The 20448-nt window shown below is 43.6% G+C and overlaps 1 protein-coding gene across 1 annotated transcript in view; it reads left to right on the top strand.

Moving 5' to 3' along the window:
* Positions 1–3981: 3981 nt before the first annotated feature.
* Positions 3982–20448, top strand: part of SLC7A7 (solute carrier family 7 member 7) — a 51467-nt gene continuing 35000 nt past the window's right edge. The window contains exon 1 of the mRNA XM_077468723.1: positions 3982–4147. The gene's annotated coding sequence lies outside the window, so the exon portion shown is untranslated. The remainder of the gene's footprint in view (positions 4148–20448) is intronic.

Raw genomic sequence — 20448 nt, 5'->3', positions numbered from 1 at the left:
ACACAATGGTTTACAACCCCTTTAACCACTTGCCGACCGCCTCACGCCGATGTACGTCATCAGAATGGCACGGGCAGGCATAAGCACATATATGTACGTCCTTTGCCTCCCGCGGGTCGGGGGCCCGATCGGGCCCCCGCCCGGTGCCTGCGGCGGTCGGTTTTCGTTCGGGAGCGATCCCGGACGAGGGGACGGCCATTCATTCATGGCCACCCCCTCGCGATCGCTCCCGACGAATGGAAATCCCCGGTGACATCACTTCCTCTCCTGTAATGTAAACACAGGAGAGGAAGTGATGTATTCTCTCCTCCGTGTCGGTATTTTTCGTTCCGACACGGAGGAGAGCGGATCAGTGAGTTGCACCAACACATCCCACACACAGTAGAACATGCCAGGCACACTCACACCCCCCCTTTACCCCCCGATCACCCCCCCAATTACCCCTGCCCCCCAGTCACAGTGACACCAATGTCATTTTTTTTTTTTTTTTTTTGCATTGGTGTCATTTGTGACTGTAATAACTGTTAGGGCAGTTAGGGTTAGCCCCCTTTAGTTCTAATGTACCCCCCTAACCCCCCCAATAAAGGTTTAACCCCGTGATCACCCCCCGTCGCCAGTGTCACTAAGGCTGGGTTCACATTGCAGCGGTTTATGAGAACGAATGTGATTCGCACCGCACTGCAGTGCAAATCACATCCGATCTCTGTGCGATTCGAGTTCAGCCATTCGCCGCACCCGCCGCACCCGCCACACCCGCCGCACCCGCCGCAAATTCGCACGGGACCCTTTTTTTGGCCCGCAGCAGAATCGGATCGCATGGGTGTTCACACCATGCGATCCGAGTTTGCAGATCGCACTGCGATATGCGAACTGATCTGGGGGTGTCAGTAACATTTCACTGACACTCCCAGCAGTTCGCATAGGGCAGTGTGAACTGCCGCCGGGAGGCATGCGATGCGGGAACCCGCCGCGGATTCGCGGCGTTTCCGCATCGCTCCAGTGTGAACCCAGCCTAATAAGCGATCATTTTTCTGATCGCCGTATTAGTGTCACAGGTGACGCTAGTTAGGCAGGTAGGTATTTAGGTTCGCCGCAGCTTTTTATAGCGCTAGGGACCCCCATATACTACCGCATAAAGCCCCCTGATTGCCCCCTAGTTAACCCTTTCACCAGTGATCACCATATAACTGTTACAGGTGACGCTGGTTGGTTAGTTATTTTTTTATAGTTTCAGGGCACCCGCCATTTATTACCTAATAAAGGTTTAACCCCCTGATCACCCGGCAGGTGTCATTTGTGACTAATAACTGTTAGGGCAGTTAGGGTTAGCCCCCTTTAGTTCTAAGGTACCCCCCTAACCCCCCCAATAAAGGTTTAACCCCGTGATCACCCCCCGTCGCCAGTGTCACTAAGGCTGGGTTCACATTGCAGCGGTTTATGAGAACGGATGTGATTCGCACCGCACTGCAGTGCAAATCACATCCGATCTCTGTGCGATTCGAGTTCAGCTATACAGATAGTATGGCTGAATTCGTGTCGCACCCGCCGCAAACTCGCACGGGACCCTTTTTTTGGTCCGCAGCAGAATCGGATCGCATGGGTGTTCACACCATGCGATCCAAGTTTGCAGATCGCACTGCGATATGCGAACTGATCTGGGGGTGTCATTAACATTTCACTGACACTCCCAGCAGTTCGCATAGGGCAGTGTGAACTGCCGCCGGGAGGCATGCGATGCGGGAACCCGCCGCGCATTCGTGGCGTTCCCGCATCGCTCCAGTGTGAACCCAGCCTAATAAGCGATCGTTTTTCTGATCGCTGTATTAGTGTCACAGGTGACGCTAGTTAGGCAGGTAGGTATTTAGGTTCGCCGCAGCTTTTTATAGCGCCAGGGACCCCCATATACTACCGCATAAAGCCCCCTGATTGCCCCCTAGTTAACCCTTTCACCAGTGATCACCATATAACTGTTACAGGTGACGCTGGTTGGTTAGTTATTTTTTTATAGTTTCAGGGCACCCGCCATTTATTACCTAGTCTCACTAGTGTACCCCTAAATTTAGGGGTGTCTACTTTCTAAAATGGGGTCATTTGGGGGGGGGGGGTTTGTGCCATCTTGGCATTTTATGGCCTTCAAAACTGTAACGCCCTTAGAAAGCCTGAAGGCGGTGCTTGGTTTTTGGGGCCCCGTACGCGGCTAGGCTCCCAAAAAGTCCCACATATGTGGTATCCCCGTACTCAGGAGAAGCAGCAGAATTTATTTTGGGGTGTCATTTCACATATGCCCATGGCATGCGTGAGCAATATATCATTTAGTGACAACTTTGTGAAAAAAAAAAAAAGTTTGTAATTTTCCCGCAACTTGTGGCAAAATATAAAATATTCCATGGACTCAACATGCCTCTCAGCAAATAGCTTGGGGTGTCTACTTTCTAAAATGGGGTCATTTGTGGGGGTTTTGTGCCATCTTGGCATTTTATGGCCTTCAAAACTGTAATAGGTAGTGAGAAGTGAACTCAAAAAATTACGCCCTTAGAAAGCCTGAAGGCGGTGCTTGGTTTTCGGGGCCCCGTACGCGGCTAGGCTCCCAAAAAGTCCCACATATGTGGTATCCCCGTACTCAGGAGAAGCAGCAGAATTTATTTTGGGGTGTCATTTCACATATGCCCATGGCATGCATGAGCAATATATCATTTAGTGACAACTTTGTGAAAAAAAAAAAAAAAAAAAAAAAGTTTGTAATTTTCCCGCAACTTGTGGCAAAATATAAAATATTCCATGGACTCAACATGCCTCTCAGCAAATAGCTTGGGGTGTCTACTTTCTAAAATGGGGTCATTTGTGGGGGTTTTGTGCCATCTTGGCATTTTATGGCCTTCAAAACTGTAATAGGTAGTGAGGCGTGAAATCAAAAATTGACGCCCTTAGAAAGCCTGAAGGCGGTGCTTGGTTTTCGGGGCCCTGTACGCGGCTAGGCTCCCAAAAAGTCCCACATATGTGGTATCCCCGTACTCAGGAGAAGCAGCAGAATTTATTTTGGGGTGTCATTTCACATACGCCCATAGCATGTGTGAGCAATATATCATTTAGTGACAACTTTGTGTAAAAAAAAAAAAAAAATTTTTTTTTTGTCATTATTCAATCGCTTGAGGCAAAAAAATAAAATATTCAATGGGCTCAACATGCCTCTTATCAATTTCCTTAGGGGGTCTACTTTCCAAAATGGGGTCATTTGGGGGGGTTTTGTACTGCCCTGTCATTTTAGCACCTCAAGAAATGAGATAGGCAGTCGTAAACTAAAAGCTGCGTAAATTCCAGAAAACGTACCTTAGTTTGTAGATGTGACAACTTTTGCGCAAACCAATAAATATACAATTATTGACTTTTTTTTTACCAAAGACATGTGGCTGAATACATTTTGTCCTAAATGTATGACTAAAATTGAGTTTATTGGATTTTTCTAATAACAAAAAGTAGAAAATATCATTTTTTTTCAAAATTTGCGGTCTTTTTACGTTTATATCGCAAAAAATAAAAATCGCAGAGGCAATCAAATACCATCAAAAGAAAGCTCTATTTGTGGGAAGAAAAGGACGCAAATTTTGTTTGGGTACAACATTGCATGACCGCGCAATTACCAGTTAAAGCAGCGCAGTGCCAAAGTGTAAAAAGACCTCTGGTCATTTACCAGCAAAATGGTCCGGTCTGAAAGTGGTTAAGCTTTGACAATAAAACCTGGCAGCTGCACCAGATTTCGCACTCTCCAGTTTTAGTAAATAACCCCCAGCCTGTCACTCCCATACAGAGGACACAGCCTGCCCCCTGTTCCGGTGTCATACCCGTCATCCCTACTCCCAGCTGTGATGATGGGGGGTCCTTATCAGGCATCAGCCTGTGTCCATCACCTTTCCTCTGCCTCCCTCCTCCCTCTGCTCCCTCCTGCTCCCTCCTGCTTCCCTCCTCCTCCCCCAGCTGATAAGAAATGCTTTCTCCACAACTCTCAGAATTCGCTGAGTGATCTTGTCTTCTTTCGAAATCGCAGAGCTTCTGTACCTTGCACCCTCCCTCCCTGGCACCCAGCTATTATATGTCTTGTTTTTTCTTGCCTAACCCTCTTCAATCTCAGGGACAGCCGGAGGCAACACAAGTAAGTGTGACCCCCCAATAAGTACCCCCACCCCAGGACTCTACACTACCTGCTCAGCACAAGGGATGGGGCTGTCATTGTCATACAGCACTCAGATGTTTGTTTATTACTGAAAATTGCATAGTGCAGGAGTGATCCAGGGATAAAGCAGTTGTGCAAACACCAAGTAATACTGATGTACCTAACAAAGGGATTGCTAGGGGGTGTACTATTGCCAGGACTGCTTTATGTCATGTATTAGGCTTTGTTGTAGGAGCAGTCCATAGTTTAAATAACTTGGACAAGTTGTATACACACTTGTTGGATGTTTGTATACAACCGAATGCTGGCCATATACACAGACATTTATTTATCATTTTTGTTATTTATTTTGTATCATATTGCCTGAACAAGCAGCCAGCATGCTTCGAAAATGTATGTTACCACTTATATAGTTTAGGCAATAAATGGTATTAATGTAATACTAAACCTCTACTTATTACTTTTTTTTATTACAGGTATTTATATAGCACTGACCATGATTTGGCCCACCCTTTGCAGCTAAAACACGAATGTACAATGTATATGTAAAGCGCTGCGTAAATTAACGGCGCTATATAAGTACCTTAAATAATAATAACAGCTTCAACTCTTCTGGGAAGGCTGTCCACAAGGTTTAGGACTGGAGTGTGTCTATGGGAATGTTTGACCAATATTCCAGAAGCGCATTTGTGAAGTCAGGCGCTGAAGTTGGACGAGAAGGCCTGGCTTGCAGTCTCCGCTCTAATCCATCGCAAAAGTGTTCTATCGGGTTGAGGTCAGGACTCTGTGCAGGCCAGTCAAGTTCCTCCATCCTAAACTCGCTCATCCATGTCTTTATGGACTTTGCTCTGTGCACTGGTCCAAATCATTTGGTGGAGGGAGGGGGGGTATGGTGTGGGGTTGTCTTTCAGGGGTTGGGCTTGGCCCCTTAGTTTCAGTGAAGGGATATCTTAAAGTGGTTGTAAACCCTTACAACACACTTTGACCTACAGGTAGATTAAGGCTTACCTGTAGGTCCAAGAAATATCTCCTAAACCTACATGGTTTAGGAGATATTTGCCGAAAGACATGCGCCGTGGTCAACGGCAATATGCCGCGAGTGGCGGCTCCCATGCGCGGGAGTGTCGCCAAATGACAGCGGCGGAGCAGTGAGACCCACCGAGAAGATGGATGTGGTTGACTACAGGGGACAGCGGTGACTTCGCTGGCTCCTGTGTCAGGTAAGTGACACATAATGGGCTACTATGCGATGCATAGTAGTCCATTATGCTTTACCTTTGCAGGGAATGAAAGAGGAAGCAAACTCATCAGGGTTTACTTCCTCTTTAAGGCGTCAGCATACCAAGACTATTTCATGCTCCCAACTTTGTGGGAACAGTTTGGAGATGGCCCCTTCCTGTTCCAACATGACTGCACACCAGTGTACAAAGCAAGGTCCATAAAGACATGTATGAGTGAGTTTGGGGTGGAGGAACTTGACTGGCCAGCACAGAGTCCTGACCTCAACCCAATAGAACACCTTTGGGATGAATTAGAGCAGAGACTGCAAGCCAGGCCTTCTTGTCCAACATCAGTACCTGACCTCACAAATGCACTTCTGGGAGAATGGTCAAACATTCCCATAGACACACTCCTAAACCTTGTAGATAGCTTTCCCAGAAGAGTTGAAGCTGTTATAGCTGCAAAGAGTGGGCCAACTCAATATTGAACCCTACGGACTGGGATGCCAATAGTTCATGTGCCTGTAAAGGCAGGTGTCCTAATACTTTTGAATATATATATATATATATATATATATATATATATATATATATATATATATATATACACATATATACTGTTATTGGAGCATTGCGTTGATCTGTGCAATCGTTTTCACAACGGAAAGCTAGTTGAGTCCCCATTCACACTTAAGTGTGAGCATATTCGGGCAATTTTGAAGCAGTTTTTTTTTTTTTTTTTGCAGTTTGATGCATTTTTCAAGTGCAATGCATGTTTTTTTCATGTGTTTTCAAGCCTCAGACTTTTTTCATTTTGGACCATGGAAAGTATCATCTCTGACATCTTATATTACTGTCTTCCTTGTATCTTGCCAGAATAACTGTTAAGAGCAAAAAAAATACGCTAAAATGAAAATACTTATTTTCAGGCACTTCCATTATGTCACTGGGGCCAAAAATGCACGATTCTGCCTTAAAGAAAGCTCATGTGTGCGTTCATGTGGCAAGCAACATAACACTCAGGTGTAAACAAGCAACATTAAAACTAAAGGGGTTCTTCCTGTTGAGCGTTGTCAGGCTTAAGAAACGCATGACAAAATACTCAGCACCTGTTCACACCTGAGCATTTTGGGATTGCGGGCAGAATCATGCAATTCTGCCTGCGATTCCAGAATTGCCGCAAACCGTGAGACACACTTGCGGCGCTATTATCTCTTAATGGCACCTGAAACGCGGTGTGATTTTGCCGCGATTGTGGTCCGACAAAACGCATGAAACTATTGGCAAATAACGCAATGTGAAATGCGCCTGGCTCAGTGCCAAAGTTTGGTACATGAGCTTCTTTGGCACATTTTTGGAGCTGAGGAAGGCCTGTTCGAAATAAATGGTGGCACTGCAAAAACGCACCACAAAATCGACCCCCACAAAAAAAAGCTACACTACTTCCGTGTCGCTCAGGTGTGAACGGGGGCTAAAGTTGGTTGCTAGAGAGTTGTTCTTTGTACGGGCAGTTTTAGACGATCTTGCGCACTTATCGTCACAGTTCACATTAAAGACATGTACAGGGCAGACCTGTGACGGTTTTTGGAACTCTTTTTTGTGATACGCGTTTCTCCCCCCTTCCCATTGGTGGAAATGTGCGTTCTTTGGTTTTTAAAGGACTGTTTTTGCTGCTACATCACAGTGGATGACTTCTATGCTCTACAGAACTGAATTCACCCTTAAACAAAACAAAATTTGGTTATACAAACGCTGCGACCATAGGGGAAAAGATGAAAAACCTGTGGGACAGGTAAGAGGGACATGGCTCCTGCCTACGGTATGTAATGGTAAGGGATTCCTTCTGACTTTATTTTTCAGGAAAATAATAATGGAATGATAGAAGAGGAATTGTGTTGTGCTTAGTGTTTGTGAATGGTACAGGATGCTGAGCTCCTGGCACTGGGACAAGGTAGGAAGTGTTTGCAGCTCCAGAATCACAGTGTACTTAGCTGTTAGGGCAAAGTCGTATTAGTAGCCAATATAACAGTAATGGAAAAACAACTCCAGCGCTGCAAGAAAGGGCTGAAAGTTTCGAGTTAAATTCCAAGTGCTGTTTATAGCCCTGAGAATGATTATCAGGACATTGCTCTTCAATCCTACTCATTAATGACTAACTTCCTAGAATCCCCTTCGCTTATCATTGACTATAGGTGAAGCTGCTGGTTCAGGCTTCTTTTATCAGACAAGCAGTAAACACATTGCTCTAATGATGTGAAAGTTTTATCACTTTATTCCACCACTTATTATGCGATATTAATCTCTCCGTTTTTGTTCGGCAGCTGATTTAATCTCCTACTGAGTATACAGCTTCTTTATATTTACCGTATTTATCGGCATATAACACGCAGCTTCATTTTAGGGAAGTTTCAGGAAAAAAACTTAAATTAAAAAAAAAAGAACTTTGAAGCAAAATTGGCCCTAGTATGTGTCTGTATGAATATGAGTTAGGGACCTTGGAATGTAAGCTCTGGAGGGCAGGGACTAATGTGTATGTACAATATATATGTAAAGTTCTGCTATATAAGTACCTGTGATAACTAATGTAAGCAAGTAGAGGTTTTAAAAAACCTCTCTTTTTAATTAGATATTCTGTCCCCTTTGTCCAGATCTACACTCACTTCCTGTACTACTGACGGGAGCCACCAGGCATAGGAAGTGATGGGAAATTAACGCTGGCCATAGCTGCTTTAAATCTCTCTTATTCAGCCCCACTGATCGAATAAGAGAAATACATTGATTTCCCATCCACACTAAGCAGCACGGATAGAGGAATGTCAGCTGCTGGCAATTGGATTTAGCAGCCACCGCTTCAGCAGACAGGGCAACCCTCAGCTTGAATTGTGGCCACTGGCCAGTTCACTGGGAATCAATCAAAAATTGAGCAGTGTATGGCCAACTTATATATAAATAAAAAACCCTTCTCTACTCTTAAGCCTCATACACACGATAAGATTTTCGTATGACCGTTCCGACCACAAAATCTGTCAGATTTTTCAGACGGATTTTGTCCAAAACTGGTGTTGTATACACACGGTCGGACAAAGTCGTCAGAAAATCCAATCGTTTGTAACGTGATGACGTTCATTTGTTACGATGGGACTACGTTCAGGCTAGTAGCCAATAGCTTTGGTTTCATAATTTGATCTGAGCATGCATGGCACTTTGTCCAATCGGAATTCTCTACAAACGATCGGAAAAAGTCCAATCGGATCATGTTGTTGGAAAATTTTATATCCAGCTCTCAAACATTGTTGGTCGGACATTCTGACGGAAAAAGTCAGATGGAGCCCATACACGGTCGGATTATCCGACAACACGGTCCGATCGGACATTTTCCGTCAGAATGTCCCACCGCGTGTACAAGGGCTAAGTCTCATGTCTAGTTTAGTGAAGAGGTTACTCACCATATGAAAATTCTCATACAACTTCAGAAGTGACGTAATGTGTTGAATAGTTTTGTGTGTATTCTTTCATTTCTGAGCATGCGTAGTCTTGCTGTTATGATTTTTTTCCGACAAAAACCATGCTAATTAAATGAAAATTGGACGTTGTGTTCACATCCGCCAAAAATGTTATAGTCTGCACATCCAGCTTTTGTCGTATGAAAAAGCGGCTCACAGCAGGGGGTCCAGTGCATCCCTGTTCACGGATTCCAGACCCAAAGACGCATAGGACCCTTTTCAAATGTGGACAGCTGAGCTGTGTGAACCGGCTCCATAGAGAGCCAGGCACACTCTCCTGTCATGCGAATTTGATGCAGGGAAACCCACAGTGGCGGGCGCTCTTGCAGGGTGAAGGGGCGCCACCCCCCTAAGCCATGCGCCTGACTCCTAATCTACATGCAGGGCGCCGGACACAAAAAATTCTCATATTTGTGAACCCAGCCTAACAATAAAACACAATGGGTGGATGTCTTCTTTGGGCTAGTTCAATTGTATTTGGAAATTTGGTTTGTTTTGTCTTGTTAGGTTTTGTTATGTTTATTGTTTGCATGGATAGATGATTTTAAGTGACCGTATATTTTAGCGTTACTTTTAACTCTACTTCCTCCTCTCCTATTCTTGGGCCTATCCTATTTTCAATCTACACCTCCTCCCTGGGTCAGCTGATAGCCTCCCATGGCTTCAAATTCCATCTCTATGCTGACGACACCCAAATCTATTTCTCAGCTCACTTCCTCAGTCTCCGCATGTATCACAAATTTAGATATATCAGTCTGGATGTCACACCACTTCCTCAAACTCAATCTATCCAAAACCAAACTTATAATATTCCCCTGATCTCTCTGTCAAAATCATTGGCACAACTATCAGCCCACATGCCAAGGTTCTCGGTGTAGTCCTGGACTCTGAACTCTCCTTTAAGCACCACGTCCAATCACTGTCCAAATCTTGCCACCTCAACTTCCGCAACATCTCCAAAATATGACCCTTTCTAACCAATGACACAACAAAGCTCTTAGTTCACTCCCTGGTCATCTCTCAACTACTGCAACTTCCTACTCATTGACTTACCTCTACATAGTCTATCCCCCCTTCAATGTATCATGAATGTTGCTGCCAGATTCATCCACCTTACCAATCGCTCTGTGTCTGCTACTCCTCTCTGTCAATCCCTCCACTGGCTTCCACTCACCCAACAAATTAAATTCAAGATACTAACAGCAACTTACAAAGTCATCCACAACTCTGCCCCCAGCTACTTCACTAACCTAGTTTCAAAATACCAACCTAATCGTTCTCTCCATTTCTCTTAAGACCTCCTGCTCTCCAGCTCCTCCAGCTCCCTTGTCACCTCCTCCCATGCTTGCCTCCAGGACTATTCCAAAGCCTCTCCAAATCTATGGAAGTCCTTATGTTCTACTCTATTAACTTTTAAACATCCCTAAAAACCCTCTTCTTCAGAGAAGCTTATCCAATTGTATTTTCATTTTCTCCATCAGCTCACCCCCCACAGTTATTATCTTTTGTTTCACTTGACCCTCCCTTCTAGATTGTAAGCTCTAATGAATAGGGCCCTCTGATCCCTCTTGTATTGAATTGTATTGTAATTGTACTGTCTGCCCTCATGTTGTAAAGTGCTGTCCAAACTTTTGTTGCTATATAAATCTTGTATAATCATAATAATAATAATAATGTTAGCCATAGATTTAAATGGTGCTGGTTTACATCTATGCAGTTAAGTGCATTGTGTTTTTTTAATTTGCCTATTGATGGCAATGTTGGTGCATTATAAACATGATTGTTGACAACACATGTAAAAATGTATTAAACGCACACAGAAAGATTTGAATCATTGTACTACATAATGCCTGATATGGAGAAAGAGTGTTGTAGATACTCATTAGAAGTCAGTCTTGAGGTAGTGTGACAAATGGGGGAACCTGTGACAGACTGCTGTAGTAGTCTGCGCTACATATAGTTATGGTTGCAATCTTCCTGGTCCTGTTTGAGTGGATTTCCTGCTGCACACTGACCACAGGGGGTTACCCACTCAGCACTACCCTGTCATACTTTTATATTGAATTCAGCATGTATTCTGATTGGACGAGGAAGGAGATCATCAAGTCACTGCCACTCATCTCTACCCCGTCCAGTTAGAGCTCACCTTGCGTACATGGGAATACAAATGAAATAAAAAAATAAATGTGTGTGTGTAGTGCCCTCCTCTTTTTAGGCTGCTGGGTTAAATTTAGTTCTTCACTGTAGTGATTGGAGCAGTGATTGATTGCTTTGGTCTGTTCCAGTTTTTGTTGAGCTGAGGGTTTGATTCCCTCCACCTGCTTCTGGGTGGCAGACAGCTTCTAGGACACTGTGAGTCAAGACCTTGCTGTGGACTACTAGTTATGGGAGTGCCAAAAGGGAAATGAATGGCAGAAGTGTCTATATGGATTGCTTCTGTGTGGTTCCAGATATACTGCCCATTCCCTGTTACCTTCAGAAAAGTTGGCTAAAGAGAAGATTGGTGAGCAGCTTGTCCTCCCATTATTGCTGTTGATAATTTTGGAGTATTTTGTGAGCCTAAGTCCCTCTTCTGTTGAAATTCTTAAGCAATACATGCTAAAAAGATGTCCCTAGACCTTTGATGGTCCAATGAGAAAATGTTGGTTCAACATTGTGGCGGATGTATAGGGCCCAATGTTTCTAGTGTTGTTCTTGATGCGTGCTGACGATCAATACTGTCAGCGCACATTGATACACAATGCCTCCTCTGGTTCTGGCTCCTGTGAACTCAGAGGGTGGCACCAGGAGCAGTGCAATTTGGACATTTTCACTTAGGGGTGTACTCACTTTTGTTGCCAGCGGTTTAGACATTAATGGCTGTGTGTTGAGTTATTTTGAGAGGACAGTAAATATACACTGTTATACAAGCTGTACACTCACTACTTTACATTGTAGGAAAGTGTCATGTCTTCAGTGTTGTCACATGAAAAGATATAATAAAATATTTACAAAAATGTGAGGGGTGTACTCACTTTTGTGAGATACTGTGTATATATATATATATATATATATATATATATATATATATATATATGTATATATGTATATATATATATATATATATATATATATATATATATGTATATATATATATACAATTAGGTTTAGTGTCAAAACTTTGGGAAAAATATAATTGGTGGATAACAAGAGACAAGCAAGAAATTAATAGCAATGTTTGCAGTTGTATGGAATTTTAAAGGAAACCTGTACTAGTAAAACATAAAGGTTGCCATGGTTTAGCTCTCCTACTGGAAAAGCCAGTTGACCTGCTGACCATTGGCTTTAGTGCTGTGAGCCCAGACTGGATAATCTGCATGTTTGTTCCAGGTGAAACAACCTGACAAATGGTATTCTTTTAAGAAAGTCCGTACATGCAACCTCCGTATTTCTCTTAGTGCAGGTCAGTATTATAATTGTTATTTATATATATATATATATATATATATATATATATATATATATATATATATTAGTGTGTGATTTTTGACAGATCTCAAGATATCTAAGCATTAAGGAGAGTATTTGAATAGAGCTTGAGTATGAAAAATATTTGTTCTTCATGTGCAGATGAAGACTGGATCAAGTATACCTTTGAGTGCCTTAGATAAGAGAACCTTTGAATACATATTATCTGGTATCGTTTTGGTATGACACTACCCATGTGGTCTCTGAGGTCAGTAGATAAGGGTAGTAAGGATCTCTGGGAATGACAGATAAGTTTTCTAAGGATTACTTGACACTAAATTATATAGATACAAAATATTCTTCCAATAATCCTGTTTGTCATACACCTTGCATAAGGCTGCACATACTTGCACAGATCTTTCCTGAGTTTAAATTAATAAGCTTAAAGTGGTTGTAAACCCTCAAGGTTTTTACACCTTAATGCATTCTATGCATTAAGGTGAAAACCCTTCAGTAGTGCAGCTGCCCCCCAGATCCCTTGATTTTCTTATCTGAACCCGATCGTTCCAGTGACGGGGACGAGGGATGAGCACAGCAGGTCCAGCCGCTGTCTTGGGTCCTCATTGGATAGATAGATAGCAGCGGGAGCCATTGGCTCCTGTTGCTGTCAATCAAATCCAGTGACATTGGAGCTGGGGGCGGGGCCCAGTCCTGCTGTTTGTGTCAATGGACGCAGCAGCAGGACTCGGAAGCATGCCCGCATGAGTGTCCTCATGGAAAGCAACTCTCCGTGGGGGCACCTGAGAAAAGGAAGAGCCAGGAGCACCGCTGAGGTACCCTAGAGAAGGGAGATGGGGGCCGCTCCGTGCAAAACTATTGCACAGAGGTAAGTATAACATGTTTTCTATTTAAAAAAAAAAAAAAATCTTTACAACCCCTTTACGAGGAGCCCGTGCTTATTACAGTTTTCAAAGCAAAAAAAAAAAAAAAAAGACCCATAACACCATATGAGTTAGGCTAAGTTCAAACTGGCGTTAAAAGCAGGTGTTTGAGAGGCATTAAAAACATTCCTCAAATGCCTATGTAAATGATACAATGGACAGCACACAGTGCTGCTCACACTATCAAAACATGAAGGGTTAATGTCGTATCGCTTCAAAATTCTAGCCTCATGTCGAGTCAGGAGACGTTTGAAGCCTTTCAACACCTCCCATTCAAGTCTATGGTAACGATTCGCAAAAGCTGTGGCAGAAAGTTGCGGTGAGGTTGCGGGGCGTTAAGATTAGCTTATTAATTGTAATGGAATAGACATTTGTGGAGGAGTTTTAATGCGCATTAACACTCATCAAACACTTCAAAACTGCCCATAGGGTGTTTGGGGAGCATTTTTAACTCCTCATTAAGGCTTGTAAAGCGCCAGTCCAATGCCCATACTAAAGCTCATTAAAGTGAGTCTAAAGCCCATATTAACGCTATAGGTGCGTTTGTTAAGCGTTAGAAATTTAGTGTGAACAAGCCCTAAGGATCTCCAACCAGCAGGATTAAAGTTAGCTATAGATATTATGTGGTACTCGCCACACATGAAGTGATATTAAGTACCGGTTTACAGAAGGGCGGCTTCAAAGTCGTCCGACTCTGAAGCCGCCCCGTACAGCATGACTTCAGCGCGGCTTGTAAAACGACCTCTGTATAGAAGTCAATGCAAGCCGCTCTGAAGTCGCCCCCAAGTAGTACAGGAACTACTATTAGAACAGTTTCATTGCATTGCATGGAGCTTGGATTTCTTTATTGTTTAAGAATACATACTTGAATAGATTACTCTCTGCCCTCATGTTGTAAAGTGCTGCGCAAACTGTTGGTGCTATATAAATCCTGTATAATAATAATAATAATTAGCTTTTTTTAAATCAGAGTTTAGTGTCACTTAAAAAAAAAAAAAAACACACATACAGAGAAATAGAAGTGGTCAAAAATTTTTAGCTTTTTTATTACATTTTATTATTACAAAAGATCTTTCCAAAATGTCTATTAAAGCAATTCTGTCACAAAGAATTTTAAAAGAATATCTCCTGCATCGGAAGACTGTAAATATTTACAATGGTGAGTCTGAACTCCACTGTCGCCATGCAGTACATCCTTGTGTAAAGCCTTTGGCATTCAACACTTCTGGGGGTATTGAATTCCTTCCCCCCCACTGCACAGGTGGTTCCTTCTGCCAGCCCCTATGTCACCACAGAATACACTAGTCAGAGGAAGGTACCACAGGGTGCACAGGGGACACATACATTTGACACAACCTGGAAGGGTTAAAAGCCAAAGATTTTGCAGAGGAGAAAAAAACAACAACTCCAGAATAGACTGAAACATAACCTGTTAAGTGGCAAAAACACTGACCTGTTATATCAACACGGTAAACTAAAATATGATTTATATAGAATTCTGAATAATCTGAGACATGACTGGCAAAAAGTGCATCGTACATGGATGACTTTATAAACAGTTCAAAGAGAAGAGAAGAGATCTTTGGGTCTGTTTTCTTGTTATGTAAATGAAGCCAACAATCCAATCAATAATCTTCCATTATTTACCGTCTAGCTGTATCATTTTACACAGATGGCTGATTCACAATTAACTTTTCCAGACATCTGAATGCAAAAGTAAGCAGATCTGGCTATTCATCAAGTGGATCACTTGCATAAATCCGTATGGCAGATGACTTGTGTAGGCCCTTTTGTACAGACATCTGCTGTCTATACTTACAGACAAGGCTGAAGATGATCCTGTCTTTGAATGGCATTATTCAGAGCATTGTACTTGTTTTACAACCTCACATCTGACATTGTACTACCAGATTGTTTACATGGGCTTAAAGCAAACCTGTCACAGTATTGTAGACCAGACAGAAACAATGTATTAATATCTTTTGTTGTTATATTAATATTAGGTAAAAAGTGATAGTAGCTGGAAAAAAAGAAAGCTGAGCACAGTACTTGATTCATTTTATTTACTCCAAGACCTCCATTTATTTATCTGTGTCCCAAAACAGGAAGTGAGAGTAAGTCCCTCCAAAGTGAGTCAATCCCTGGTTGTCACCAGAACTAGTGTCCCCTCTGGAAGATTTCCTTTCTATTACTGTTCTGGTGACAACTTGAAAAACTTTCACTTATGGTGATAATGGTAAACAGGACAAATAGAGAGGGTGAATCTCCCTTAAGGGGACACAGACTGAAAAACTGACAGGTGTCCTAATCTCTCCTCACTATATCCACAACTAACTCCTTTAGTTGTACTTTGCAAAAAAACAAAAAACTGCACATTTAAAAAGCGCATTGGGACTTAAATGACTTGAATGAGAAGGAATGGCTGAGAGTGGGAGAGTCCAGATCTGTAACTTGTAAGGCCGGCCATACACAAGATTCTGGAAGGCCGGTGTTTTGTCAGATTGGCAAACCTGTGAGATTAGCATGCCGTTGCTTTTAAAATTCAACATCAAAACAGTCAGATGGATTTTTAAATACATACTGTATTTCACTATATAACCTGAGTTTACGTAAAAGTAAGAGTGAAATGCATGACTCTGGTGGGTGTAACAAGATGTCCGCTTGCCATCTTCTCACTGTATCCTTACTGTGGACGAGTGCGGGGTGTAGCAAGATGGCGGCGATGGAATGTCACTTCTGATGGGTCACCTAATCTGATGAAACACCGGCCTAAAGATCATGTGACTGGCCTTTCCTCCAATCACAGAGTTCTCCTTGCTTACCAGTGCAGGATGGTGCACACCACACACTCCATACTGTGTTGCAGAGAGGCAGGGCAGTGACATCATGCTCTCCACCTCTTCCAATCAGAGAACGTTTTGCATTCATTCAGATGATACAAAGCTTTCTCTAAATGGTGCTGGTGCCAAGCAGCAGGCCTCCTGTGTCCAGAATGCATCAGGCCAACTGCTCAATACAGGACCTGGAAGCAAGTGGAGATCACTGGAGTAGCGATGTAGTAGCACTATTTATTTCAGTGATTTCCAGCTTCCAGGGGCATCAGCAAGGTATGGTATATACTGTATATCAGGGGCATCAAACTCAATTTCATCGTGGGCTGCATCAACATTAGGGTCACCCTCAGAGGGCAAGTTCTATCTGTAGCCCCTACCATCAGAAGTCAAGAGTCCCCACTCTCTCTTACATCACAGTGCACCCCCATAACCATGTGCTGCTGCCGGGAAGGAGCTGGGGGCAGATTTGGGATGCAGAAAGTGCAGGGTCTGGAGGAGGACCAGATGAGGGCTGGAGTCAGCTGCCAGTCTGGGGAATGCTGAGGGGATGCAGAGTTGAGGAGGTACTGTGGCTGCACAGGGATGCAGAATCTGTAGGAGAAGTTCTGTCCTCCTCTCTGCTGCCGACTGCTGAGATGGGGGGAGTGTCAGAGACAAGTCTCTGAGGCTGCATGGAGAAGAGCAAGATCTGGCAGAGGAGTTCTGTTCGCCTCTCTGTTGCCATCTTCTGAGACAAGGTAGGTAAGAGATGAGGGAGGTACAGCAAAGGGCCACAATAAATGGCCCATGGGCCTTGTGTTTGTCACATATGCTTTACAAAGTTAAATTGGGTCAAGCTGGTCCAATGTAAATATGCAAAAATAATGCGCCACAGTAGATCGCCCTAATGTAAATTGACCCTAACAATTCAGAAATTGCATTCTCCTTATTTCTGCCAGTACAGGTTCTAGCTCTCAGCAGTTTGCTCCCACCCCAAAACCAGGTACTCGCTCCAACTTCCGTGTAAGATCGCCGCAATCGTTGTGCCTCAATTTCTGTCCCCTCTTCCTTCCCCACCGCTGTCTTCTGGGAGACACACAAGTCCCAAAAGACATCAGGACCATTCAGAAAGCGCAGTAGGAAATAGGCTATAAACTTCCTGTTTCCCTTAGTAAGAATGCAGGTGCCTGCACCTGGAGCCAATGGATGGATTGGCTTGGGATTCCAGGACAGGTAAGTGTCCTTACAATATTTGCAGCTGCTGACTTTCAATGTTTTTTTTCCAGGCTGGAACTCCGCTCTAATGTCAGTTAAAAAGGGAGTTCTCAGTGTGTTTTCTGATGACTAATGCACACAAATCTATATAGTTGATTTGCAAAACTGTGTAAAGATAAAGGTGTACTGCAGCATATGTCCTGATTTGACATTGCCTTTATAGCAATGCACCAGGAGCCACCTCCACTTTACAAACTCAAGAGATTAGTAATTGTTTACCATAAACCATGCCCAGGATTTCTTTAGCGTCGGATGCTTTTTTTTGCATCTACTCTGTTTAGTACAATCTACTATACTTTTTTTTCCCTTTAGCCCCTGTACACACGGTCGGACATTCTGACAACAAAATCCGTCAAATTTTGTCCGACGGATTTTGTCCGAAACTGGTATTGCATACACACGGTCGGACAAAGTTGTCGGAAAATCCAATCGTTCGTAACGTGATGATGTCATTTAGTTACGATGGGACTACGTTCAGGCTAGTAGCCAATAGCTTTAGTCTAGGAATTTGATCTGAGCATGCGTGGCACTTTGTCTGATCGTAATTCTCTACAAACGATCGGACCAAGTCCGATCGGATCATGTTGTCGGGAAATTTTTATATTCAGCTCTCAAACTTTGTTGGTTGGACATTCCGACGGAAAAAGTCCAATGTAGCCCACACATGGTCGGATTATCCGGCAACACGGTCCGATCGGACATGTCCGACCGTGTGTACAAGGGCTTACACCTGCAGCAGTCCACAGTGGATCATTTTTCAGAGAGCAGTATAGGTGCAGCTGCCAGACATTCAAGAGGTGATAAAAATGCCTTTTTTTTGGCAGCCAAACAGGGTTTTTGAATGGCAATACCATGCCACAACTGTGAGCCTAGCATTTAGTTCGCCCAAATCAATGGATCACGTTTGGCAGTGGTACTGCCCACCTGAACGCAACATGGTGTATAGTTTTTGCCATACCTCCCAACTTTTTGAGATGGGAATGAGGGACATCTATTAGCAAAAGTATGTAGGCATAGGACACGCCCCTGTCCACACCCCATAAAGGAGAATTATACAAAACCCAAAAAAATCAAATTAGTTAAACCCACAAGTACTTTTTTTACCACTTCTATTCCTTAATACTGGCTTTTGAAATTTACAAATGCAGCAACTTAGAAACTGGATGGAAGGTTTAGTGCTGAGAAACACTTTTTGAAATATAAAAAGTGCATTTTATATACAACTATATAGATTAGATCAAAATGAGGGACAAATGAGGACGAAAGAGGGACAGAGGGACATTGCTCCAAATCAGGAACAGTTGGAAGCTATGTTTTTGCTATGGGTATTACCCCAGTAAAAAGCTAGCATCTAGCATAGTTACACGGTTAGTCAGGTTGAAAAAAGAAACAAGTCCATCTAGTTCAACCAATAAAAGAAAAAAAACATAAAATCCCATATACACAATCCTATACCTACAGTTGATCCAAAGAAAGGTGAAAAACCCCAGCAAAGCATGCTCCAATTTGCTACAGCAGGGGAAAAAATTTCCTTCCTGATCCCCGAGTGGCAAACGGATTTTCCCTGGATCAACTTTACCTATAAATGTTAGTGCCCAGTTATATTATGTACACTTAGGAAATAATCCAGGCCTTTTTTTAAAGCAATCTACTGAGATGGCCAGAACCACCTCTGGTGGGAGTCTATTCCACATTTTCACAGCTCTTACTGTGAAGAAACCTTTCCATATGTGGAGGTGAAATCTATTTTCCTCCAGGCGTAAAGCTAGACGTAACGATTGCCCCCTTGTCCTCTGTAAGGACTTTAAAGTGAATAACTCAACACCAAGTTCACTATATGGACCCCATTTGTAAATGTTGATCATATCTCCCCTTAATCTTCTCTTCCCAAGAGTGAATAGATTCAGTTCTTCTAATCTTTCCCCATAGCTGTGCTCCTCCATGATTCTTATCAGTTTGGCTGCCCTTCTCTGCACTTTCTCCAGTTCCCTGCAGAGGCGACTCTCTAATTAGGCAAATTAGGTGGTCACCTAAAGCCTCGCCCTATCAGAGGCCTCGCCGTCGCCTAGTTTGCCTAAAGAGCCACCTCTGGCTATCCTTATACATCAGTCCCAGTACAGTCAGCGGAGCTTCGTGCCACTTTGTTTAGCATACAGTCAGTCCTCCTCCTCTCTGCTCTGTAACATCACGCCCCACCAGAGCACTACCCAGTATCCACTCCTGTCATTAAAACTCCAATGTAAAAGCCGGCGGACACACACACAGAGACCGACAAGTGCCCTGTATGGCAGCAAATCCCAATCCGTCCCTTGAGCCGATATCATCTGCAAGGGCGCAGCTAGCACCTCAGCAGGATCGCAGAGTCCACCCCCCTTCCCAGGCAGGGCTTCCATGGTGGAGGCAGAGCCAATTTCAGTTCACTGTCTGTGTACAGCCCTGTGAGGATGCGCTGATTGAGCTGTGAGGGGACAGAGCCTTGCTATGTGTGCGGTACATGGGCTTAGGAAGGGGTGTGCATGTGCATGGGGGTGTGCATGTCACTGGGGGGTGTGCTAGGGGGTGTGTGCATGTGACTGGGGGTGTGTTCATGTGATGGGGGTACATGTGACTGGGGGTGTGCATATGGATTGCAGGGGGTGTGCATGTGCCTGCCGGGGGTGTATGTGCCTGCGGGGTGTACATGTACCTGTGGGGTGTTTGCTTGTGCCTGTGGGAGGTGTGCATGTAACTGGGGGGTATATTAAAAAGTAAGGATCCCAGCACTGAACCTTGGGATACACCACTGATAACCTTAGACCATTCAGAGTAAGAATCATTAACCATTACGCTCTGAATTCTGTCTTTTAGCCAGTTTTCTATCCATTTACAAACTGATCTTTCCAAACCTGTAGACTTTACCTTACACATGAGCCATGTGTGTGGAACTGTCAAACGCTTTTGCAAAATTCAGGTATACCAGGTCCGCCGCCACCCCTCTGTCCAAGGGCACTTAGGGGAATTCCAATAAGCTCTCAACACAATTCATATAAACACCAACCCAGTGCTCTGGGGGGCAGGCTGGCTGCTGGGGGATGGGCACAA

This window comes from Lithobates pipiens, unplaced genomic scaffold, assembly GCF_037356315.1.
Source record: "Lithobates pipiens isolate NorthernLeopardFrog02 unplaced genomic scaffold, aLitPip1_a1.2 Scaffold_11, whole genome shotgun sequence".
NCBI classification, from domain to species: Eukaryota; Metazoa; Chordata; class Amphibia; order Anura; family Ranidae; genus Lithobates; species Lithobates pipiens.
This window is presented reverse-complemented; position numbering and strand designations above follow the sequence as displayed.